This window comes from Budorcas taxicolor, chromosome 11, assembly GCF_023091745.1.
Source record: "Budorcas taxicolor isolate Tak-1 chromosome 11, Takin1.1, whole genome shotgun sequence".
In the NCBI taxonomy this organism is placed as follows: domain Eukaryota; kingdom Metazoa; phylum Chordata; class Mammalia; order Artiodactyla; family Bovidae; genus Budorcas; species Budorcas taxicolor.
Genome location: NC_068920.1, coordinates 19,930,621 through 19,956,317, shown reverse-complemented (window position 1 = coordinate 19,956,317; position 25,697 = coordinate 19,930,621). Strand labels below are relative to the sequence as shown.

The following is a 25,697-nucleotide window of genomic DNA, read 5'->3' as shown; positions in this document are numbered from 1 at the left end:
ATTTGTGCAGTAGAATTTCCACCGTCTGGCGGCTTTCGATGGCGGCTTTCGATGGCGGCTTTCGATGGCGGCTTTCGATGGCGGCTTTCGATGGCGGCTTTCGATGGCGGCTTTCGATGGCGGCTTTCGATGGCGGTGTTGGGCATGTTCCTTTGTTGTCTGTCTTCCTAGGGAACTGCTGGGAAGCCCTAGAGGCAGTGTTTTCGTTCGCTTTGTTTTGCCTGACAGCTTCACAGTTGGTCTTGTGTCAGGAGGCCATTGGTTAGTAGTGTATTTTTTTGCAGTGAAATCTTTGTTTAAATTCCTAAATTTACAGACGATTGCAAATGATGCTAGTCTAATTCTGTTATTCTTTGTCCATTTACTACCAGGAACCATTGTTCTAGACGAGAAACTTCCCCTCACCTACTATTTGTTTACTCAGTGCTTCCAGTTTTGTATAAAAAGCAGGATGAATACTTGACTCTTATTTACTGGTCTTGAATATAAAATTTGTTCAGAATTTTCTCCTTAGTCACCATTTTTAAAAGTATTACTGTAAACTCTTGAACTTAAATGATATATATCTGGTGTGGTTCAATCAGTTATAGTTTTTACCATTAACTGATACTCAAATGGCCTCATTTTGACTATTGCCTGCTAACTATTCAGTTTGGTTCTTGAGTCCTTTCCATGTAATACTAGTTTTCTGGGTTTTTTTGAATTTATTATATATATATATATATCTTGCTTTCTAATATGACAGTAAGTTCTAGGCTCCTCTTGTACATTTCCTGCCTCAGACCTGGGATCACCTTTTTTGCAAGGAAACCTGCTTCCTATTAAATATTAGTGAGCAATGGCATTTGGAGACCACAGTCTTGGGCTCAGGTGTTCTCATTATGACTGAGTTTGTCATTGTTTCTCAGCCTTTTCAGTGGGCACAGCCAGAGTTAGGAAATGAATCAATTTCTCTCTCTCTCTCTCTCTCTCTAGATATATATAAATATATAAATTTGAATATTTATATATTTATAAATTTAAATGTATATATATATATTTTTTAAGGTGAAATACATCATGAGTTTATACTGGTGTGCACTGGTTTGCTAACTCTTCTTGATCTCTTTCGTCTTACTCCAGGATTTTCTATTTTCAAGCGGAAAATAGCAGTTCTCAAGCACACCAACACAATTTACTCATTTTACTCACACTACACTCACTGTAATTTCTGAATAAAAATACCAGTGACACCCCAACAATATGTTTACTAAAAACTTTTCACTTTTGTTTTGGTTTTTAGTCCTTTGGGCTAAGGATGTACAGTTACTTCATAATGTGCTGGGGTCACTTGGAACAGTTCCTGTCTGAATGTTTATGCCAGTAACTAGATAGATCTTCCTTAATATAATACCCTTAATGCACCCCTATCTCTCTCTTGGAGCCCCAAGTTCCTGGCCTTCTTATACCTCTTTCACCTGTTTCACATCATCCTATACCTTTCTCTGAGAGCTGTTTTCACATATAGCCATATGTATTTGTGTGAAAATATCATTAATGTCTTTTCTCCCCAAAGAGAAGGCAAGCTCTCCAAGAGTAGGGACCATGCTTGTTTTTCTCATTAAGTCCTTAGCTCCTAGTAGCATAGTGCCTGGCATATAGGAGACACTGCATAAGATTTGGTTTGTTGAATGAAAAAATAGCTGAGATGTATCATGTGATAGACTGAGATCAGAGGAGAAGAAAGAACGTTCAAGAGCAGATAGAAAATTATGCTGTGAAGTATAGCATCATAATAAGTGGATGGTTATTGATAATATTGAGTCATCAAAGAAAGGTTAAAATGTATTATTCTTTATTTTAAGAGGCAGTTACCGGGACTTCCCTGGTGGTCCAGTGGTTAAGATTCTGAGCTCCCAACTCAGAGGGCCCAGGTTCGATACCTGGTCAGGGAACTAGATCCCATATGCTGCAACCAGGAGCTCACATGTTATAACTAAGACCTGGTGCAGCCAAATAAATATTTTTTAAAAAATAAATGAAAGATACCTAAATATAGCACTGTGAAAGAAACATCTTAGAAATATTTCAATGTGGTAAGTGAATTTTTAGAAAGTGAACAGCAGTTAATTTTTGTAAATACTTCATTTCCCAATAATGCAGATAAATGTTTTCATCCCACTGTGAGCACAGTGTCCTGTCCCTTATTTTTGCCAATGGAGGCTAAGGGGACACAGAGCATTGAAATTACAGTGAATAAGAAAGGATTTATTGATTTCCATGCCGTCTCTTTTCCTTTATCATATAAAAATTGCCAGAAAGCCTTAAAAATGGGCATCAAGGGAAAAGAAGAAACAGTAAGATTCTTGGATAATCCTCCACCAGATAATTAAGATTTAACTGGGTCTGTTTTGATGTGTGCACATGTTTCTGTACACGGAAAAGGATGAACCCACAAATATTATAAATGCCAATTTTTGAAGGCTGTTGGAAAATGCAACCCATAGCATATGGTATCAAATTAATTTGGGGTTTCACTTGTCTCGGTCTGATATGGGCACACTGAATTATGAGATAATAGTTTGGCATCTGTGCTTGCAGTGCTTTTTGTAAGCTTCTCAATTTCACAAAAATTCCTTGAGGTCAAAGGATGTGTGGTGACCCTTGTTTAGCAGATGAGGACAGAGGCGTGGAGCTGATGACTGGCTTGCTTGAGCTTTGGAAATAACTCATCAGTAGAGCCAATGAGACCTAGGTCTGTGGACTGTGGCTGAAGCCTCACCATTTCTGCCTTTACTTTCAGTGTTTTCTTTGCCTCCCTTCTCTTTCATGCCATTGAATGCAACCTGTTTCACCCTGCTGCCCATCACTGTTAGAGGGAGAAAGGAATTTACAGAGGGATGGGTTGTGTGTGTGTGAGTAAGGAGCTGCACAGCTGAATTCCATCAAGACATAAAAGTACCTGTAGCCCTGGCGGTATTAAAACATCCCAGTGATGTTTTATCATGGCTCTACCAGGGCTCCACATGGCAAGGAGGGGCCCAACCTGGAAAGACCTCCCTCGCTGTAGTGATAGATCACTCTTGTCTGCCCACCTCCAGAACCTCTTAAGAGTGTTTGGCTTCTCGTAAAGCCAATCATAAAATTTAATTTGAGGTGAAATAGTTGTTTCTCCTGTAGCCTATGTGAAATTTGGGGTGTCAGCTAATTGCGTTAAAGTTACCAGTAAAGAAGCACTTTGAAAGTGTGAATAACCAGTTACCTCTTGGAGGAGCTACTGAACTAAGGACTAATAGCAGTAGGTGCTGACCTCTGACCTCAGCCGCTGCATTCAAAGTACAAAAGATTCTACACTTGATTCCACAAAATGTGTCTGAATGATACTGCTTCCTATTTATGTGATTACTTTAAAGAATATTTATAGACTGTAAGGAATATTTATAGACTTTGCCAAGGTTTCTCCAAACCTTCACCCAGTTCCTAAATCTGACACCCAAACAGGAAAATAATTTGGTACAGAACCCATCATGTATTTGTTGAATTGATGCTGTATATAAATGCTATGTGGGAAAGGACTTCTTTGCACTTCTTTAGAGCACACTATTACTGCTATATCTTCACTCTGTACTGAGAGGTGAGGACTGAGTTCTGTGGTGCGTCAGGAAAGATCAGAACTTTAAGTTCTAAAACATAGCTTTGAGGGATCAGGATACATAGAAACTCAGAATATTTGAACGTCAGCCCAGATGCTGGCAGACTTCCATTCAGATTTTGTCGTGAGTAAAATGTGTACTCAGTGACTAGGTTCAAGCCCTTGGTCATTTATAAGCAAATCTTTCTACTTTTCCTAAATCATTGCCAAAAAAAAAAATAGGTTAAGCAAATTTTGTGGTGGTGCTTATGCGTGCACAGACATGCATGAGGCCCCTCCAGCTTCCAAACTTGGAAAGCATATTTTAACAGCCCAAGTAGATCTCTGCGTTTGATCTATATCAGAAGCTCTTTTTTTCCCCTCCTCTTTTTCACATGCTTTTTAATTATATAGCTGAAATGTTTTACCTATTAAATCTGTTTGGTCTTCAAGCTGTAAACATCACAAGCAGCTAATAAGCTTTAGGAAAGAAAAGGAAATTGACATTTAGTATAGAGGTTCCACAAAACCAATGAAAGGCTATGCAAATGAGCTAGAGCAGACAGATTTGCATATCCTTGTTGGTTTCATGATGATAGTCTCAGCGTGAGCCTGGCTGACTTGCCATTTTACCTCTTGGGATGTGGCATGTACTAGTGGTAGAGCGCCCTACAGGGTCAATTTAACAAGTGTAACATTGTGATTTTCCATGAGGTTTCTCAGAACCACTGAGCAAAATGTGGCAATAAATAGTGGCAGAGGAAACCGATTTTTGAAGTAAATGCTTTGGCAGACGGGGCAGGGAGGGACATTCTGTCAGTCTTTAACGTTGCCAGGGTAGGATGAGCAAGTTTTGGTACTGGTGTCATTGCATTTTGAAATAAATATATACCCACCAATTCCTCTGCTCTTTTGTTTTAGTCACTAAGTCGTATCTGACTCTTCTGTGACCCCATGGACTGTAGCCCGCCAGGCACCTCTGTCTGTGCGCTTTCTCAGGCAAGAATACTGTGGTTTGCCGTTTCCTTCTTCAGGGGATTTTCCTGAACCAGGGATCGAACCCTCATCTCCCACATTGCAGGCAGATTCTTTACCACTGAGCTACCTGGGAAGCCTTCCTCTGTTCTTTTGAGAGTGCTACATGCCCAGCACCAAAACTTTTGCTCAGAGACTGGAGAGATTTTGCAAGCCTCTGTTGGCTGTAGCAACACCAGAAAAGTAGGCTAAGGAATCTGCTTTTGCCACCATCCTGTTAGAATAAGAGATAGTAGCCTACTGGCCAAGTTGTGTATTTGTTTGATTAATTGTATGTCTTGCCAGACATTGACACGTGGAAGCATAATTGCATGGTGACCAAGAAGGATTTGCTATTGTCAAGACTGGGATTTGAACTATGCGCTCTGGTGTCCCTTCCCACCTGGGATTCTCACCCGTACGTGAGAGCTGTGAACATTAAATGAGAGAGAAGGCAAATTCTTGCCGTGCCTGGCTCATAGTAAATGCCTACTAGATACTATCAGAATTTTGAAATACTTTCCAAATTATAATCAGGTTTTCCTTTGTAATATAAAAATTTTAAACCATCAAGGTAACTTTCCAAAGAAGAGGAAGGAAATGAAATCCACCCCTGAAACGGACTTGGAGGAATTTAGAGGGTCTTTTCCAAGTTGTTATAAAACACCTCTGAAGTAAATTTGCCCATTTCTGCCCACACCAATCCTATAACATTCCAGGAATAAAATCTGCACTTGAGTTTAAAAATAAAATGGTGGAACAAACTGAATTAGAAGTCCTTGGCAGACATCCCCCCCCTTCCCCACCCAGCAGAATGTTCTCTCAATTGGTGGTATTGCAATAAAAAAGAAGATGTATCTTTTTAAATCTGCTTTTATTCCTCTTCTCTTCAACTAGTTATATTTCTTTATCTTAAAAACCCAGTTTGCTTGGATTTGACCTCATCCCTCTGATATCTGCACTCCCACCCCTCACCCCAAATAAACCACATCCGCTCAGACCTTCCTTCCCAAGAAAGCATGGAGCAGGGACGTTCTCTGATGCCGTATATGTGCATACTGGCCGCGCTGAGCAAGGCCAGAGAAACATGGGAGGGCTCTGCTGTTCTCAGTTGCAAAGACTGCCAAGAAAGAAAAAAAAAAAAACCTCAGATGTATTTGCATCTCTCCCACCTCTTTTTTTCTTCTGTAAATATTCAAACCCTTTTTAGAGAGGCTTTTGATAATGTCTTATCCCAGCAAATGCCATGAACCCTGGATGTACTGAGTACTCCCAAATCCCATTGGAATGACTCAGTAAAGAGAGATAAAGTGCGGTTGGCAGGACTGGGTAGAGAATCTTGTTATTATATACACAGATACACACACAGGCGCGCCCATGTACGCCCCAGCCACCCCCACCCCATCATCACCGTGAAAGTTCTGTAAAAACTAGTCATCCTCCTCTCCCTCACACAGGCGGTCGCATCTTTGCATCTTTCCCAAAAAGAGAAGTGGGGAAGGCTTTCTTTGGCTGAGCCATATGCAAAAAATTATGGAACATCTGTGTAAGTAACAACATACAACAAGACAAATTATTGGTGGTAAAAGGCAAAGCCCTTGTTTTAAAAACATGTCTGGAGATAGTGTGTATATACAGAATCTTGCTTTGTGCTAATTACGCAAAATAGCTGTCAGCTTTGGGGACCACAGGCTGGGCTCCTCGATACCTCGTGGCCTCTGCAGGATATGCCTTTTCTTGTTCTCTCTTTTTCGTTCTGTCTTCCTTCCTTCCTTCCTTTATTCTTTGTGGCTCTTGTCGAACAAACCATATACCTTTATTACAGTAGTTGCTGTGATTTGGAAAGCTACATAAAAAATGTGGGTGACTTGGGGACTCACGTCTTGAAATGTACTAGCCCACCCACCCCCCAGCCCTATCCCACCATAACCCCTGATTGGATCGTTCCCATCTAGTGCTGGTCCCAGGAGTGTGGCAATGCGGGTCCAAGCCACTCAGTTTCAGGAATTCTCTTCCTTTTCAGCATTTAACTGTTCTCAGTCTCAACACCCACCATGAAAATAATGTCGTTCCAGGCGAATTTAGTTGCTTTCCTTCTTCTGAGACTCGTGATTTTGCCGGAGTGGCAAGCCTGTCGGGCACGTGTACTTTAAAATGTGAGAAACTTGGGGAGTCCTTGGTCAATGGAGAAAAAGGTGTTTGGAAGAAGTGGGGGTGGACATCTCATTATGGGGAAGAAGTATTAGGCAGACTCCACTTTCTTGGGAAGAGAGACAGTTCAGAAGGTGCCGCTCCTCTTCTCAGAAACTCCTAAGGTCTCAGCAGTATGGCGAGGAGGGAACAGGGCCAAGGTGACCTCTGTACCCCCTCCCTAGCCCTCCCTCCCTCTCTTTTCCCCATTGGTAGCCCACGTTCCGGCCAACCCTGACTCCCGTTGTAGTTCCAACATTCCCTGTGTATTCACTTCCATGTTCCCTTCATTCTGCCCCCCAGCCCATCACAGAATCCTCCCCAGGCTTCCAGACCCAGCTTACACTCCGTCTCCTCCAGGAACACTTCCAACTGCAAAGCCAGCTAGTCTGCCTCTTTGTTGGGCTCCCAGATCCCTTTATTATTTGTACTTCTTTGCTATTTATAATACTTCGCACAGCCTGCCTGCCTCGTGTAGTTCTGTATGACTGTTGTAGCAGAAAAGAAAGTGCAGAATGCTGGCTAGTGTGCAGGCACTGGTATCAGCCTGCCTGGGTTCAAATGCCCCTTTACCAGGCCGTCTGCTAGTGCTGTGACCGGGCTAAGTACTTAACCTCTCTGTCTAGTTTCCTCATTTGCAGACGTGGCTTACTAATGTGTGTGCTAAGTTGCTTCAGTCGTGTCTGACTCTTTGCGACCCTATGGACTGTAGCCCACCAGGCTCCCCTGTCCATGGGATTCTCCAGGCAAGAATACTAGAGTGGGTTGCCATTTCCTCCCCCAGGGGATCTTCCCGAACCGGGGATCAAACCTGTGTCTCTTATGTCTCCTGCATTGGCAGGTGGGTTCTTTACCACTAGCGCCACCATAGCTCCTTCACAAAGGCATTGTGGGGGTTAAATGCACGTACCGTTCTTACAGCACAGTGTAAGCATTTAAATACTATCAGTAGTAGACCTGATGTCTTGTAACTGGACTTTACACGTAGCAAAGACCCAATCTATACATATCACATTGGTTCAGGTACATCTGACCACACACGAATCTGTTCCATTGAGTCAGCTAAGTAATTCAGAGTGGAGCAAGCCTCCCCTCCCACAGCCCCATCCTTCCAGTCACTGAAAAATCTGTGCAGAGTCAGAGTATCTCAAGCGCCAAGCCCTGTGGGGAACATCTCCAGTCGTCTTTAGGCGTCTGCTTTCTCTTTTGGGTGCAGACACTCAGCAGAGCTCAATGATAAGGCAAGCATCTGTGTGCAGCATTATTTTGCAGAAGCCAAATGAAAGAATGGGAGTTCATCCTGGCTGAATGTTTCCCTCCCAGTTTCTAAGGCTCAGGGCTGTAAACCCTGGTGGGCACTTTGGAAATGGAACCCTGGAAGTTCTTCTCCAGTTTTGGAAGCATTTACAGCAAATTGGGCGGATAAAAGTAGAAAAAACTCAGCAGTGAGAACCACCTGTCCTTAGAGTCTTTGCATATAATATTGTGTGAGGGTGTGCTTATGAGTGTGTTTGTGTGTGTGTTTAACCTTCATGCACAGAGGAAGGTGGTGTCTCCACTTGGAACCAGCCAACCCTATGTAACATTTACCTCTGTGGTTCTGATCTCGCCCCACCCCAGGAGGCAGGTGGCAATATCTGGAGACATTTTTGGGTTGTCACAACTTGAGGTGCTGTCAGCGTCTAGTGAGCAGAGACTGGCGATGTTGTTTAGCATCCATAAAGTACAGGACAGCCCCTTACAGAGACATATCCGAAACAAGATGTCAATACATCTGAGGTTGAGAAGCCTAGTTTGCTTTTTTTTTTTTTTTTTTGGTTGTACGGCTTGTGGGATATTAGTTCCCCAGTTAAGGATTGAACCCAGGCCCTGGCAATGAAAGCTCTGAGTCCATCAAAGAATTTCTTGAGCAGCCTGATTTACTTTTTAGCCTCAAAAGAACCATAGGAATTCTTGGTGAGGAGAGAGCCACGGACCTCACTGCAGGCTGCGTGGGGCTAACCTCTGGACCCAGACAGAGCACTTCCACACAGGCCCCTTCCTGGTCTTCCTCCTCAGGAAATCCTAGTCCATGAGGACGGGCTGGTTGTGACTCTATTCTTGGCTGGCAGATCATTTCTGGCCCCTTCCTCTCAGTTCCTGCCTTGTGTTCGAGTTGCTTCTGGTTCCTTAGTTTTATGTTGAATAGCGCCATGAGATATGAGACACATCCAGAAGTTAGAGAAAAGTTAAAATGGCAGGAGGGTGCTGGGGATGTGGGGGTGCTAGGAAGAGAGGAGGGGAGGGGGCAGGAGAGGAAGAGAAATGCACAAATGGAGACTCGCTTGGTTGGGTGGTCCTGGAGTTCTCAGCTAGAGCTTTGGCTGCCAACGTCGTCATCCTTCTCACACACACACACGCACACACACAGACACACACCCCACCACATGCAGGCCAGGTGGCTCCTGCTTACATACATGGCTTGGCACTTTTACTCCTCGGCTGAGACCGTTTCACACATGAACAACACAGCCTCCTCCCAGAGACTTGTCATCCATCTGCTTGCAGAAGGGCTGTCTGTTTCCCTCAGAAAACCGGTCCAATCAACATTTTCCTTTGGCCGGAGTAGCTTACCAGCAGCTCCTCCATAAGGTCCGTAATTGCATTTCTCATTCTCGTTTGCCTGGCTGGCTTCACCCTTCTGTCCTCTCTCTCTGTGTCGCCCCCGCCCGCCCCCCACCCTCAGCCCTCTCCGTGCCCGTTAAGAAGCCCTGTCAGGATGAATGACAGAACCAACTTCCTTCCCCCGCCCCCAGCGGCTCACGACTCCCAACTTTCAGGCAGTGTTGCCTTCAGTCCTCACGAGGTTTGCAGATCGCTCTCCGCACGCATGATCCCCCTTCCAGGGTGACGCAGCGGGTGGGTGCCCGCCTCTCACTCTCTCCAAGCTCTGCCACCATAGCAGTATTGTGGGCAAATATGCCACTGCGTCTTTTCCTTGGGATCTGCTCCAGCCTGTCTTTCCCCATATGCTTGCAGCAGACCATGGTTAATATCAGTCTGTGAGCATCTTGAGGCTAGCTCTGAAGTCTGACTCCAGTGTCATCATGCCGAAACAGTGCACGTGCCTCGCTCTAACACGCAGGGTCATCTCTCACTGGCCAACAAGGTATGGGACGTGGACCACTAACTCCACTATCGCAGGCGTGTTTGTGGTTGAGCAAGGGAACGTATGATGGGCGTGGGAGAGACCTTCTCCCAAACAACTTCTCATCCTAAATTTTGAAAAAGCGAGTAGCACAAGTAGGGAGGGATATCGCAAGAACCAAGAAGTAAATTTGATGATGAACTCTTTGATGTTTAGAAGATAAATGTTCAGAAGATAAATGTTCAAGCCAGAAGCCTTTTGGACCCAGATTATAATGGAAAGGCTTTGTTTAAAAAAAAAAAAAAAAAAAGCTGAAAACTGCTGCTTTGAAGGAAAAGGGAAAAATCTGAGGGATGATTAAGAAGGTAGGAAAAATCTGAAGAACCCAGGGGGTGAGAATGATGCTTTTCTGTGACCTGTAACTAAACTTTGTTTTCCAGTATAATATATTCAGAGCATTAGATAATAAGGGATAATTACTCTTAAAATGCGGCTGTGCAAAAAGACATTTTAAACTGATACACTTGAGTGAGGACTGCAAGTGCCTGATGGGTCACTTTGGGTGAACAGCTTGGCACAGTGACGTGGGGTCCTTCTTTTCCTAAATGTGAAGTTTGTGAGTTCAGAGAGGTTCTGAGACAGCACCCATAGAGATTTGTTCGATTCTGCTCCATGAGACCCTGAAATCAAGCATATCTGTGTGTTTAAAATAGGAAAGAATTAAAGAGAGCTGCTACTTGGAAGCATTTTAGAGGGAAGGGAAAAATAGCTAGAATATTGCTCTGCTTTTGGTTGTTCACTTTTATTCATGGGCACATGGTGAAATTGTCTGCATAGGCACCAGAAATGGCCATTCACAGAAGACCTCAGGCCCACAGTGAAGTGGAGAGTCCCTGCCCAGATCCAGCACCATCAGAAGATTCTGGAAGGTCCTCAGAGGAGACACGGCACCAGGGCTTGGGTGTTCCCAGCCCGACCTGAGCCGCTCTGAATCTTCCCGATGGTTAGTCACAGAGCACCCACACTTCCTAGTCCTTAGGACACTTTTCTCCTAACCCCTTGACTCCTAATCCCTTCAGAGATCCCAGGCGATCCTATCAAAGCCATACACAGCAAGATCTTTGAGAGACTTCCATAAACATCACTCAAACCAGCATTCGAAGTGGGGAGGGAGTAAGAACAATGAGGATAATTCTGGTTTATTCTCCATGAAATGGCCACTTTCTTGGGGGGCATGAGCTGATGTGTGCTTGTGCTTAGAACGCAGGGCAAACCCTGGAAGTAAGTCAACTCCATACCAATGTTAAATAGCCAGGATTTGCTGATGCGACCACTACAGGTTGTAGAGGGAGGTACAATCAGCAGTCAGGCTCCCAACAGGGTTCAAAAGTCACGTTTCTGCCGCAGTGATTTTCTGCCGCAGTGATTTTCCACATGAGTCATGTGGACAGCTCTCAGCCCACTCCCACACACTTGCACACGCACACACTTATATGCCCCTTTCCTGCCTTTGTTTGAACGCATACCTCTGCTTCGGCTTCTAGGAGCAATTATATTGTAGCAACAATTACAGATGGAACTGAAGGTCAGAACCCCCGAGTTCCAGGCTGAGCTCACCACCAACTTTCAGGACTGTCGAGCTCATTCTTGAAAAGGTAATAGATCAGAGGCATCCCTACAACCCTCAGACTTGTGAATTAACAAAGGAATTATATTCAGAGATGGGTGTGTGATTATAAGAATCCTACTCTGCCCCAGCTTTGTCACTAATTGTCCCTTCCTTAAAAATGACTTTGAGTTCCCTCTCCAAAATTTGTTACCTAAATCAGATGTCATGTGACAGTGTTACTCTTTTTATTGAGATATAATTGGCATGTAGAGTAAGTTTAACTCACACATGTTGATTTGATGGGCTTCCTGGTGGCTCAGTCAGTAAAGAATCTGCCTACAATGCAGGAGACCTGGGTTCAGTCCCTGAGTTAGGGAAGTTCCCTAGGAAAATGGAATGGCTACCCACTCCAGTATTCTTGCCTGGAGAATTCCATGGATAGAGGAGCCTGGTGGGCTATAGTCCATGGGGTCACCAGCAATTGGATACGACCGAGTGACTAACACTTCACTTTGTCGATTAGATACATTTATATATTGCAGTCTGATTGCCACCATAATGTTAGCTAACACTTCTGTCTCATCACATAATTATCATTTCTTCTTCATGGTGAGAACTGTTAAGATACACAGAGAGTAGAATGGTGGTTAACAGGGTCTTGGTGGCGGTGGAATTGGGGAGATGTTGTTTAAGATACAAACCTATAACTAGAAGATAAATAAATCCTGAAGATCTAATACACAGCATAGTGATTATAGTCAACAGTACTGTGTTATAAAGTTCAAAAATGCTAAGGTAATTTTTGAAGCACTTTACTAAAAATCAAGTATTTTTCAGTAGTAAAACTTTAACATTCTTGGTTTCCCTCTGCCTTAGAAAAATATGAAAGAATGAAAATAAGACCTCATTGGCCCAAGTTCAACAATGGAGAGTGCAGAGATAATACAGATGGAAGAAACATCTTTCTGTGAATAATGGAACTCCCACCCCCTGCCAACCCCTACTACTGCCCTGCCTTTGTTTGGGTGGCATGTCCCCACATAAGGAGACTTTTTTGGAAGGAAAGAATTCACAACTGGGTCTTTATAATGAAAGATAGGGTGTGCCTGGTTGAGTGAATTCCATATTTGATTTGGCAACTTGTAGGACCTCTTACTTTTACTGTCCCTCATTTTTAAAAAAAAATCATATAAATTCAAATATTTATTTTACTATTTGAAAGCCTAATTTTATTAAGTAACTTTAAAAAATTGAAGTACAGTTGATTTGCAGTACTGTGTTAGTTTTAGGTATATAGCATTGTGATTCATTTCTGGGTTTTTTTAATAGATTATGTTCAATTATAAGTTGTTCTGTTCAGTCACTCAGTTGTGTCCAACTCTTTGCGACCCCATGGACTGCAGCATGCCAGGCTTCCCTGTCCATCACCAAATCCCAGAGGCTACTCAAACTCATGTGCATTGTGTTGGTGATGCCATCCAATCATCTCATCTTCTGTCGTCCCCTTCTCCTCCCACCTTCAATTTTTCCCAGCATCAGGGTCTTTTCCAGTGAGTCAGTTCTTTGCATCAGGTAGCCAAAGTATTGGAGTTTCAGCTTCAGCATCAGTCCTTCCAATGAATATTGAGGTCTGGTTTCCTTTAGGATGGACTAGTTTGATCTCCTTGTAGTCCAAGGGACTCTCAAGAGTCTTCTCCAACACAGCAGTTCAAAAGCATCAATTCTTTGGTGCTCAGCTTTCCTTATAGTCACTCTAACATCCATACATGACCGCTGGAGAAACCATAGCATTGACTAGATGGAGCTTTGTTGGCAAAGTAACATCTCTGCTTTTTAATAGGCAGTCTAGATTGATCATAGCTTTTCTTCCAAGGAGCTAGCGTCTCTTAATTTCATGGCTGCAGTCACAATCTGCAGTGATTTTGGAGCCCAAAAAAGTAAAGTCTGTCACTATTTCCATTGTTTCCCCATCTATTTCCCATGAAGTGATGGGACCAGATGCCATGATCTTCGTTTTCTGAATGTTGAGCTTTAAGCCAACTTTTTCACTCTCCTCTTTCACTTTCATCAAGAGGCTCTGTAGTTCTTCTTCGCTTTCTGCCATAAGGGTGGTGTCATCTGCCTATCTGAGGTTATTGATATTTCTCCCAGAAGTCTTGATTCCAGCTTGTGCTTCATCCAGCCTGGCATTTTACATGATGTATTCTGCATATAAATGAAATAAGCAGGGTGTTACTTATAATCAAATGGGCTTCCCTGGTGGCTCAGCTGGTAAAGAATCTGCCTGAAATGTGGGAGACCTGGGTTTAATCCCTGGGTTGGGAAGATCCCCTGGAGAAGAGAATGGCTACCCACTCCAGTATTCTGGCCTGGAAAATTCCATGGACTGTATAGTCCGTGGGGTTGCAAAGACTCAGACATGACTGAGCAATTTTCACTTTCATAAGTTATTACAAGACACTGGGGACAATTCCTGTGCTATGTAGTAAATCCTTGTTGGTTATCCATTTAATGTATAGTATTAATAGTTTGTATCTGTTACTCCCATCCTCCTAACTTATCTCTCCCCCCACTTCCTTCCCCCTTTGGTAACCATAAGTTTGTTTACAGTATCTGTGAGTCTGTTTCTGTTTTGTATATAGATTCATTTGCATTATTTTTCAGATGTCCACCACCAAGTAATGTCATATAGTTTTTGTCTTTCTCTGCCTGACATACTTTACTCAGTATGACAGTCTCTGGGTCCAATCTATGTGGCTGCAAATGGCAGTGTTTCATTCTTTCCTATTGTTGCCCCCCAATTTCTTGGGGAGATTTCACTGTCGAATTAGGAATATGATTCACTGATGCAGAATTGTCAGCCAGGACTGGAGGGACTTGGAACCCCTGTCTGCTAAATCTCACTCCAAGAATGGGGAATCTTTTCAAGTCAAAGAGGAAGAATCTCACCCAACAAAGTTATAGCTATCTCAGACCTTCCATTCATTGAAGGCAAAGGTTTTGAAGGTATCAGAAGATGAGAGAGGAATGTATTGTAAGTGGAGGAGAGCAGTGTGATCTGGACTTCTCCTGGCCCCAATTACTATGCACAACCCCCTCTTCTCACCCATGTGGTGAGCCCACTGAAGCCCCCCTGTTGGCAGAAACATTTGTTCAGTGCATTGCCAAAGGACTGAGTGTCTGATATATCTTGATGCGTGTATCAGACTAGAGTCTAGGCCCCGCCCATCTCCAGTTTTGTGGCCTAAGAAGAAGCACAGGCAGCAAACCCAGGCAGCTCTGCTCCATCTGAGTACAAGCAGGAATATGACTTTGCTGTTCATTTTGCACAGAGGTGAAAAGCAAGCCCTCACATCCTTCAGAAAATGAATATCCTGCATACGCACTGCCTTTGCAACAGGTGCTGAGATTCAAATATTAGAAGAAATACATGTGCCATAGCCAAGAAATGAGCTTAAAAGTCAGTCTTGGCTAAACTTTGTTCCCCCTGTTAATCTCCATAGAAAATTATCCGTTTGGGACATAACTGTGCTTGATTTGAATTTGTCGTAGTGTGGTTGTCCTAATCCCTACCTTGGTATGCAAGTATGTGTGTGTATGTGTGCAAACTCATGCCCCTCCCCAGTGCATGTGTGACGCTTTGCACGTGTCTGCTTTGGCCTCCCCCTGGGCCTGTGTATAACTTTATAAAGTAGGAGGCAGCCCAGTGTTTAACTCTATAGGCTTTTCACGTTCAAAATGTTTTTGAAAAATGCTTGTTCAGAGGAAAAGGAAAGACTCCAATGCTCACAAGTCTGAGCATTCGTACATTACTTTCCCTCCCCTTGATCTCAGAGCTGTACTCATCCATTATTTAAAAATTACTGATTTTAGTCATTGTTTCTCCAAGGAGAGGTGGGCAAATGTAACTGTTAGTGCAGTAAATGATTTTGCTTCTTTTCTCTTCTGTGTCCTTGCCACTGTTAAAATGACACTGCTGATTGATATGTGGGAGCCGTGTGCTGTGTTCCATTTTGTTTGAATAATCACACCCTTAGATGCCTGTGAACTTCTGTCTTCTCACACGGTAGTAGATAAAACCCTAAAACAGCAAGGCCAGAAACAGCAGTTGTTAAAAAGCGCATGCTCCCTTGGCAACTTACGTTGGACAAGCTTAATCCAAAACTGTCCCCTCTCCTAATGTGCTTCTACTCAGTTCCAGCTGGGAACCTGATGGTTTCATGTGTGAATCAAAAAGAGGATGCTGATTCCCATCCAGAGCATTTTTTAATGCCAGCAGCTCGTAAATGTGCGTGTATCACACAGAAATCAGGGGCACACAGGGTGACAATCCACTATGCAACTACTGAGAGATTATGCGAAATTAGGTGGGTTATGTACACGTTTTCAGTTACTGTGTCTCTGAAATCTTTAATTAAAACACACAGGAGAAAGGCACACCGTCTGTAACTGTTAGATATTATCAGTTCTGGTTGTAAGGTAATGGCCTTCCAAGTTATTTTTATGGGTCATTCTATTTAGTGCCAACTTAGAGTAGAAAGCCATCTCCCAGCTTCCCAAAAGGAAAGTCTCTTTTCTCACTTTCTGATAATTAATTCAGGTCTGACAGTAAGGACTTGTCACAGTGAATACAGATTAGTCAACTGTGGATTGTTTGGGTCTGCGTTTCAACCACTTGGGGCAGAATAACAAGACCATTTGGGGCTTCCCTGGTGGCTCAGTGGTAAAGAACCTGCCTGCCAACGCAGGAGACTCGGGTTTGATCCCTGGCACGGGAAGATCCCCTGGAGAAGAAAATGGCAACCCACTCCAGTATTCTTGCCTAGGAAATCCCATGGACAGAGGAGCCTGGCAGGTTACAGTCCATGGGATCACAAAAAAATCAGATACAACTTCACAACTAAACAACAACAACAAGATCATTTATATCTGTAAATGATCTTCCAGTCCATGCATGCTGTGAAGATACCCTTGGAACACCAGCATAACTCTGAGACTGTCTTCTTAATTATCTTGGTTGTCTAATAGCTGAGCTGTTGTTAAATAAAACCATGCGAGTCTTTCAATGCATGCCCCGCTCATCCTCAACCTCTTAAGTGATGCAGACAGTAAATGCATTTTAATATTTATTTAGAAAACTGGCATCCTGGGACTGTTTCACCAGACAGCTCATTTGTTTGAAAGTCCCTGGGGACAGTGACAGTCATACCACCATATCTCTAGCCACCTTCATACCACAGAAGCAAAATACAGCATAGACTACTCCAGCTCAGCGTTTATAGAGGATCTTGGTGTGGTTGTAATTTCCATTTGATTCAAGTTACTTAGTGAGGATTTACATAATTTGCATTAATGTGCGACTTTCTATCATTATAAGAGTACATTTATGTTGCGACAGAGTACTTGCCGGTTGTATCCTCCAAGGCTGTGTGTGTGTGTGTTATAAAAAGTAACTGGTCTCCCAAACCATCCGCCATCCTTGTATCTTTGTACCACGTGTGCTCTGATTATGGCCAAGTGGGCCAAAGACTGAGGGCTCACCCTTTAGAAGCTCACAGATAATAGAACCAGCACCATGCCCTCCGCTGGGGTAGGAGAGTGGATTTTGCCAAATGCTGGCAGAAAGCCTTGAGATTCCTTCAGATGTGTTACCGGCTCTTCCCCTCCCAGCGTCACCTCGCCTGCCCTTAGCACCTCAGTGACAGCCTTGGGAATCCACTCACCACACACATCCAACTGTTTCCCATGGGTGCTTTCCCCCTAAAGCTCTCCATGCACCTTTGATCATCTTATTTGCTGATTTCTCCAAAGAATGTGGTCCGGCTCCGGTCTCACTCCTCTGAAAATGGCACTCCCAAGACTCAGATCCTCTCCCATGGAGGAAAATATCCCTTCTTATTGCAAATCATTTGGACATGGTGATTTGTTCATTCATCGATTCTAAATATTTTAAAATTTAGAGTGAGAATCATTTTGTAAAGTAATAATGAGTATAATAACATTTACTGAGCATTTCTTATGTGCCAAGCACTGTGCTAAAATATCTGTGAGCATCAGCTCATCAGACGCTCACGACGTCCTCTTAGTCTCATTCATTAGCCGTAGAAATGAGGCTTTGCGGCTGGTTAGGGTGGGTAGTAAATGGAAGAGCCAATTCAGGAGGACTAACTAGGCCACCTTCTGTGGACATGTCCCAGGCTGGGGACAGCATGTGATTCCCACGTAAATGATGGTGGTTCGTGCTCTACTCGGAAACGTCTTGAAGTGGCATGTACTGGTCAAGTTCCAGACCATGCCTGATGTCCACATCAGATACCTGGGAAACAAGCAGAAATTTGTAACATGACTTCCACTAAGTTGTTACCATTAATACCTACAGTTACTAGTGTTCGGAGGACTGCGTGGTCAGACTGTTCCAGTGTCATGAGTGACTCCTGCTTCTCTGTTTCGTCTTTGATTGGACATATACCATGCCCTGTATTGCAGTGGATTTCTGCACTTGCTACTTTATTCCAAAGACCACGCATTTCTGGAAGTGCTCTATTGGAGGCAGTCGAGGGGGAAGTTAATGTGTTAATGGAAAAGGGTACCACTCAGTATGACTGCTGCCTGCCCCAACAATTCCATTTTTGTATGACTATAAGAACTTTAAACAGGGAACCAGGGATTCAAAGATTAGAGGAAGAAAATAATAGCACAGGGAACAACATCTACTTTGATAATGACAATAATTTGAGAAATTGCATCTTCTACACATAACCAGTTCAACTGAGAATTATTCATTAGTTTTTTTCAGTTAATGAAAATTTTAAGCACCTGTTACGTGCCAAATATCTTTTTGGTGGCTTTAGGACAGTGTTCACTTCTCAATCTTTTGTTGTACCAGAGTAAATGGATACACATTCCCATTAATCACTTTAGCTCATTACTCTTTCTTTTCAATTATTCATTCATTCATTCACACAGTTTTTAATCTCAAGAGCCCTAAGGTTAAAGATGGAATTAATATGGCGGGCTTCTGAGAAGTTGACTTTTGACCAAGTCTTTAAAGGAAGAATTATATTCTAAACTGGAGAATAGTATTCTAAACATGGAAGTCCCATGTTCCTCCAATTTGTCTCTTCCTGATAAAAAGCTAAAACTTAGAAATCCCACACCAGTGGCAGCCAGTCATCCCGTGCTAGACTTACATAGTCCTGCCCTTCTACAAGAGCCTGTAAATTGTCCAAAAGTACACATTTATGTAAGTAATTATTACTGAATATAATTCTACCTGAATTGATCATGATTGCTGGTGTACTTCTCAATTATGTTGTATAGAGTTTGATTATATTGTTCTACTGAACATACACTTATTGGCTCAGATCTCAATGTACAGAGTACTATTGCGTGAATGGCAATATCCTTAAAATATGAGATGCTGATAATTTATGTGTAACCTTCTCAGGGACAGAGGCATGGATTTGTTCTTTGAACCCAAAGGGCATCAATTGTTTGATAGCTAGATACAGTATTCATAAACTGAAAAGCAGGGTAGACCATTAAAAAAAAAAAAAGTGTAACTCCCTCTGTTGATTAAAGTAGGCATATAGTCAAATGCTTTCTTATTCTGATTTCCTTTAGGAACTATGGCTTAGAAATTATTGTTGGTGTTTGCCTTGCCTTCATGACAGAAATTCTTCCCAAAATCCCAGCAGTGTTGTGTCTAAGAACCAAACTGGGGTGGGATTAGTACATTGGGTACAAAAGTTAATCCAGATGGGATGGACCTTCTCCTTTTTATTGGCAACTTTTTTTTTACTCTTGAAGGTATATCCTAGAGAATTAACAATTTGGGATGTGTGAAAGGAACACTAAATGTTCATTTTAGAGGAAGCTGACAAAAAATTAAAATATCAATATCAAAAATAAATAGTTGCCTGTTGGACCCTAGGATTTATGTAATTGCATATTTATTTATTCACTCATTCATTTATTCATTCAATAAGTACTTAGTAAACACCTATACTGTACATGGTACTAAGCCATATTCTACTGAGTATATGATGATAAGTAGGGTTTCTGCTTTCTAGAAACTAAAGCTCTGATAGAGAAGTTCAGATATGTACATGCCATAATATAAGGAGAACAAAATAGGAACTGAGAAAGCAGGACATTGGAAATAGGATGGGATTCGGGGGGTCCGAGCTATTATATGTAGAGAAACTCTTTTAAGATTTAGGTGTGCAAGATAACTTGGAGATTTCTTTAGAAGATAGCTCTCTATTAAATAGAAGTTTATACACTGAGAGGCATAATAATTACAGTTGACATTTATGGAATAGTTAATATGTACCAGGCATTACACTAAGTGCTTTTTGTGAATTGTCTCATTAAATCCCCACAACAACCCTGTAAGATAGACATTATTCTTTCTGATATTTTACAGATTGCTCTATTGTATGCTCCATGGTTATAGCGAAAGCTTTGTCTCTATTAAATAAAGACCACACAGGTAGAGGATACAAAGGAAAGTCATTGTATGTAATACAGTATTAATTATTGGGCCAGGAAAATCTCTCTAATTTAGGTTTAGGGGGAGAAAAATCATTTTACATTCATTTAATCTAAATTACGGGGTCCTTCTAAAAAATTAAGTTGTGTTACTTCGTGTACACCCCAGACATATAAATTATTGGTTAAAGTTTTTTTTTTTTCAATTCATAAACACTGCTTTATAGAAATTAGATAGTGGCCATTTGTTATCAGCACACTGGATGCACAAATGGATGTGAAAGAAAGTCTGGTATTTTCCCCGTGAATAAATTAAACATTTATCTACAATCCTATTTACATTATTGACTTTGGTACTGGTCCTGTTTCCCCTCACAGTGTAGAATTCCCCTCACTTATTTGAGAGGAGGGGGGAAAAAAAACAATTAAAAATATCCTCACTTTATTTTTCCCTGCCTTGAGATAATTCTTGCTTCCAAAAGAGATATGGGAAGAGGGGCTCTCAGAACCCCATTTTGTTCCATACTTAAGGCAGGAAGGCTCTAGATAAGAGCGGAACAAATGAGATTCAAGTATTTATTCTGGCTATAACTAAGGGATTTTTTCTTCCCCAGGAATAAAAATGTTTAGTGGTTACCAGTGGGGAGAGGAAAGTGGGAAGAGGCAAGATAGAGATGAGGGGTTTAAAAGGTACAAACTACTAGTAAACAAGTAAGCCACAGGAATATACTGAACAGCACAGGGAATATAGCCAATATTTTGTGATAAGTATAAATGGAGAATAACCCTTAAAATTTGTGAATCACTGTGTTGTACACCTGAAACTTACATAATATTGTCAATCAACTCTACCTCAATTAAAAAATGCATAAAATTAAAAAAAAAAGTAAGCTGGGGATAAAAAAACAAAAGAAAAGTTACTTAACTGTACCTTGACTTTGACAGGCAAAGGGTAAATTACGGTTCTCACAGGTGGCCTGAGGCCTCCCCGGCGCTGGAGTAGAGGGAGTCACAAACTGGGCCGAATTCACTCATGGATGCTTTTCTCGGTTGCTTCTGCTTTTTGCTTCCTAAGGAATCCTATTTCCCACCTACCTAGGGAAAACCAGGACTTAGATGTTGAGAGAACGCCTATGGAATCTACAATTGTACAATAAAAATATTTGTGCCAAAGTAATAGATAATACAATTGACTTGTCACTTTTCTTAGCAGATTCTATTTCTGTGCATAATGAAAGGTAAATGTTAAAGCCCCAGCGCGAATGAGTACATTCCATTGGGATACACATCAGTGAGGCCTCTACATTAATATCTAATCTCTGTCAAAGTGATCTCCAAAATTTGAATCCGGTTTTTACGTTTATTAGAAATTGTTCTAAGAGGTGCCTTGACAAAGGCATAAAAGAAAAATGAATTACTTATGTTAATACAGAACGAAGTAAGACAGAAAGAGATAAACAAATATCATGTATTAACATATATGTGGCTTCTAGAAGAAAGGTACAGTGAAACTATTTGCAGAGAAGGAACAGAGATGCAGAGATAGAGAAAAGATGTGTGGATGGAGAGGGGGAAGAGAAGGGTGGGACGGCTGGGAGATTAGGATTGACACACATACACTCACTCTCTCTGGTCGCTAAGTCGTGTCCCACTCTTGTGACCCCATGGACTGTAGCCCGCCAGGCTCCTCTGTCCATGGGATTCTCCAGACAAGAATACTGGAGTGGGTTGCCTTTTCTTCTCCAGTGTATACACTACCATGTGTAAAATAGCTAGTGGGACTTGTGCTGGAAGCTCAAAAAAAAAATTTACTTATGTTAAAATTATATATCCTATATACCAACTGTTTTGCTGTTTAATATGAATTGGCCATCCTTTTATTCCACCTAATCCTTCCTATTTTAAAATTATCATTTTCTGTTGGAGAAATCAAAGCATAAGATAATTTGACGATTGATACGATTGATATCCTAGGTAGGAAATTGGGTCCCTGGGAGAGTTATAATAGGAATGAAATGAGGCTCCTGGTAAAATGTCTGAGATAGATTCACATTATCATTCTAGAACCCAAAGAGCCATACTTTCAGTCCATTGTACTGAACACAAACCCACAGACCTTTAAATGGTACAATTTTGTTAACATTAAGGAGCCAGAAACAGACTTATCAGGGAATATTCCCATCCACTAATATGTTTAGTAAAAGTCTGGATAAAAGTCATCATCCTCAAACTGTATATTACTTTCAATAGGATCAGTTTAAGAAGGTGTTACTGTGTTTGGATAGATAAACACAGACTGAATAAAATCACTAAAATGACTAAAGTCTCTGACTAAAACCTCTTCACTGAAGAGGTTCTACAGGATTTAGCTTCTTGTTGTTGTTTAGCTGTGTGTTTTGAAACCAGTTGACGCCTCCTAAGCTGATAAAGCCTGGAATAGGAGTTTGAACTCTTGAGAAGCAGGTTTGAGTAAGTCTAGACATTTTGTTATCTTCTGTCTAGCATTCATTTGTGTCGTGGGCGTCACACTCCTGGGATTAGCGTTTCATTATGCAGAAGCTGTTTTATCTTTGGCTTCCTTATAATAGCTTCGCGTGAATTCTGAGTGGAGAGAGAATGAAGGCCGGGGCTTCAGGAACTTCGGGGATCATACCTAAATGAGTTGGTTGGATAAGTATTATAACCTCACTCTCTGATAGTTCAGTTTGTTAGGTCTAGTGTTTTGCCACTCCATTTCATGTATAATATACCAAGGAATTGACCAGGATTCCCTGAACAGTGAGATGAGATGGTAGAAATCCATTTCTGTATCAAGTATCCGACACCTGGTATAAATAAATGATAGTTGCGAGTGAGATTGTCTGAGCTGCGGAAATCTAAGGGCCCGTGGGACACCTCTGAGTATATAATCACTGCCTGGTCACATTTTAATTAGCTCCTCGAGGCCCCAGAAAGCAGTTCAATTTTTATCCCCTGAATTAAGCATCTCTTCTATAAACAGCATTTTATTTTCAAAACTCAAAATGAAACAGTGTTTGATTTTCCTGACTCGCTGACTTTTTGAGAATGTGTTTCACTCTTAGAATGTAGAGAGGAATTGAATTAACTCCTTTGCCCAGATAGCCACCTCTTTAATATCTATTTCCTCAGGCTCTATCCTTCCAAAGGACATCATGGCTTCAGGCTAAGTTCAATGTCTTGTAAAAATCAGCATTGTGTCAGGCAGGCAGCTGTGTCAATGAAAAAGCCCAGACCAGTATCACACTTCCAGGCTTTCTCTTTAGACACCGAAATGTCATGTCATGTGGATTTAAAAAAAAAAAAAAATGTGATTAAGAAGCACTAAAGACCAAGACTGCTGATTCAGTCCCCTTATGGACTTGTCAGTCATTCATTTATTCTTTCTTTCACCCACTGACTCACATTCATTCATCCATTCATTAAAAATTTGTTGCATAAGATAAAAGAGCAAGATCGGCTTCCATTACTGGGTTCCTATTTCATGGGCAAGAGCTCACAGTACAAGAGGGTCAGACTAAGAATAAGTGGATGTGATAACCCAAGTCTATAACAAAAAGGATGAATTCAGAGTATCACCTTCTACCAAATGAACAAATTCTATTTTGCACCTAAAAGCCAGGTTTTCCTCTGGAAAGGCAGTGTGCTACGTGGTAAGAACAGGGGTTAAAGACCTAGCCAGGCCTGGGTTTGAATCCTGCATCTGTAAATTACTACTACTAAGTCGCTTCAGTCGTATCCAACTCTATGCGACCCCATAGACGGCAGCCCACCAGGCTCCCCCGTCCCTGGGATTCTCCAGGCAAGAACACTGGAGTGGGTTGCCATTTCCTTCTCCAATGCATGAAAGTGAAGAGTGAAAATGAAGTCGCTCAGTCATGTCCGACTCTTAGCCACCCCATAGACTGCAGCCCACCAGGCTCCTGCGTCCATGGGATTTCCCAGGCAAGAGTACTGGAGTGGGGTGTCATTGCCTTCTCCACTGTAAATCACTAGCTGTGTCACTTTGAGGATGTTCTTTTGAGCTTCACATCATCTTTAAATGGAGTAATGGTTCCTACTCTGGAGGGCTGTATGAGGAGGATGAAACACGTGGCATGATCACTGGCGCATTTAAGCCATTTCAGCAAGTGGCTGTTTCCCTCTCCTCCTCTTTGTTTTCAAGCTCCCCAAGGGAGGAGTTGGGAGAACCCTTTTCCTCTTGTGAAGAGACACCTCATTGCCCCAATACTTGAGAGCTGTGTAGGACTTTTGGCAGCCCCCAGGGGATAGCACCTAATGCCAGAAGGTCTGGTTCGCTGCATCCCCCACTGGGTGCAGGTTCCGAGTTTTCCACCATCACCCCCAGAGACTGTCTCCCACTGTGCCCAGCGTTCATCCACTTTGTTGACGCCTGTAGCTCCCAAGAGAGACAGCAGCCCCGCGGAGTGGCCTCAAGAAAAGTACACTCACTAACACTCTCCCCCTCAGGACGCTGTTGTTCCATTGCCAAACGCATGACCTTTCGGGAATTTGGAAATTTACTACTCTGTAGGGGGAGAGAGACAAAGAAATTCAAGCTGAAGCTTTATATCAAGTAAAGGGCTTTTATTATAAGAGCGTTGAATTGGGTTGGGATTTTGCACACCCTTCAAATTTCTTAGGGTGTGGGTGAGGGCATCCTAGGAGATTTAATTAGTTCCTTGAGAGGTGCCGAAGTTTGCGAGACTGAGGCCCATTTTCTTCTATTGTCCGTGGAGGTGGGGGATGCTAGCAATTAAATTTCTGGAAGACTGAGACTGTTGCCATAGATAGAATTGTATGGATATTTGAATACAGTTAAGTACTTGGTAGAGTTTGATTTTGTTGTTTTGCTTTCTGGAAAGGGACAGTTGAACTGGGGTAAGTCAGGGCAGAGAGGAGTGTGGGCAGTGGAGTTAGAATGATCTGATGGTCTTCTTCGATAAGGAAGACTGGGTAACAGTGTTGGTAAACCCTTCAGAGATAAGGACACACGGGCTGCCCAAGGCGGTGTTTTCATCTTAATAGGCTCTCCCGATGAAGACCTGACTTATTTCAAGCTACGTTTTTCTTACCTTAGAGTGTTTGGAGGCAGGGTCTGGACTGGATGCCGGGGAGCAAGCACAGCAATAGGGAAGGCTTTTAGAAAGTTCTCTGCTATTTGGCAGAGTTTGTATTCTGTAGTTTACACTTCCAGGAATCAACATTTACATTAACTTAGGTGGTGATGTCTCAGAATAAAGAACCCGCCTGCAATGCAGGAGATCAACCTGCAATGCCAGAGACCCGGGTTCAGTCCCCAAGTCAGGAAGGTACCCTGGAGAAGGAAATGGCCATCCACTCCAGTATGCTTGCCTGGAAAATTCCATGGACAGAGGAGACCCGGTGAGCTACAGTCCATGGGGTCACAGATGAGTTGGACTCAGCAACTAAAATACCACCGCTGCCTTGATTTAGCAAACCTGTATTTCATGCATTTAGTTATGTGTTCAACTAATATTTACTATCTCCATATATTAAACTTTGAGAAAAATGAGTTAAAACATATAAGCTGACTTCAAGAAGGCTGACAGCCTACATAGGGAGGGAAGACTCTTGTATGAACAGCTTAAACACAGGAACGATGTGCAATCCTA

At 42.3% G+C, this 25,697-nt stretch overlaps 1 protein-coding gene and 1 non-coding gene across 7 annotated transcripts in view; both read left to right on the top strand.

The window, feature by feature from the left end:
• The window catches only part of ATXN1 (ataxin 1), a 415,285-nt gene that overhangs the window by 305,979 nt on the left and 83,609 nt on the right, over positions 1-25,697 (top strand). The window lies entirely within an intron of this gene.
• Positions 1,862-1,934, top strand: TRNAG-CCC (transfer RNA glycine (anticodon CCC)). Its single transcript has one exon. It is a non-coding gene; the product is annotated as a tRNA-Gly (tRNA).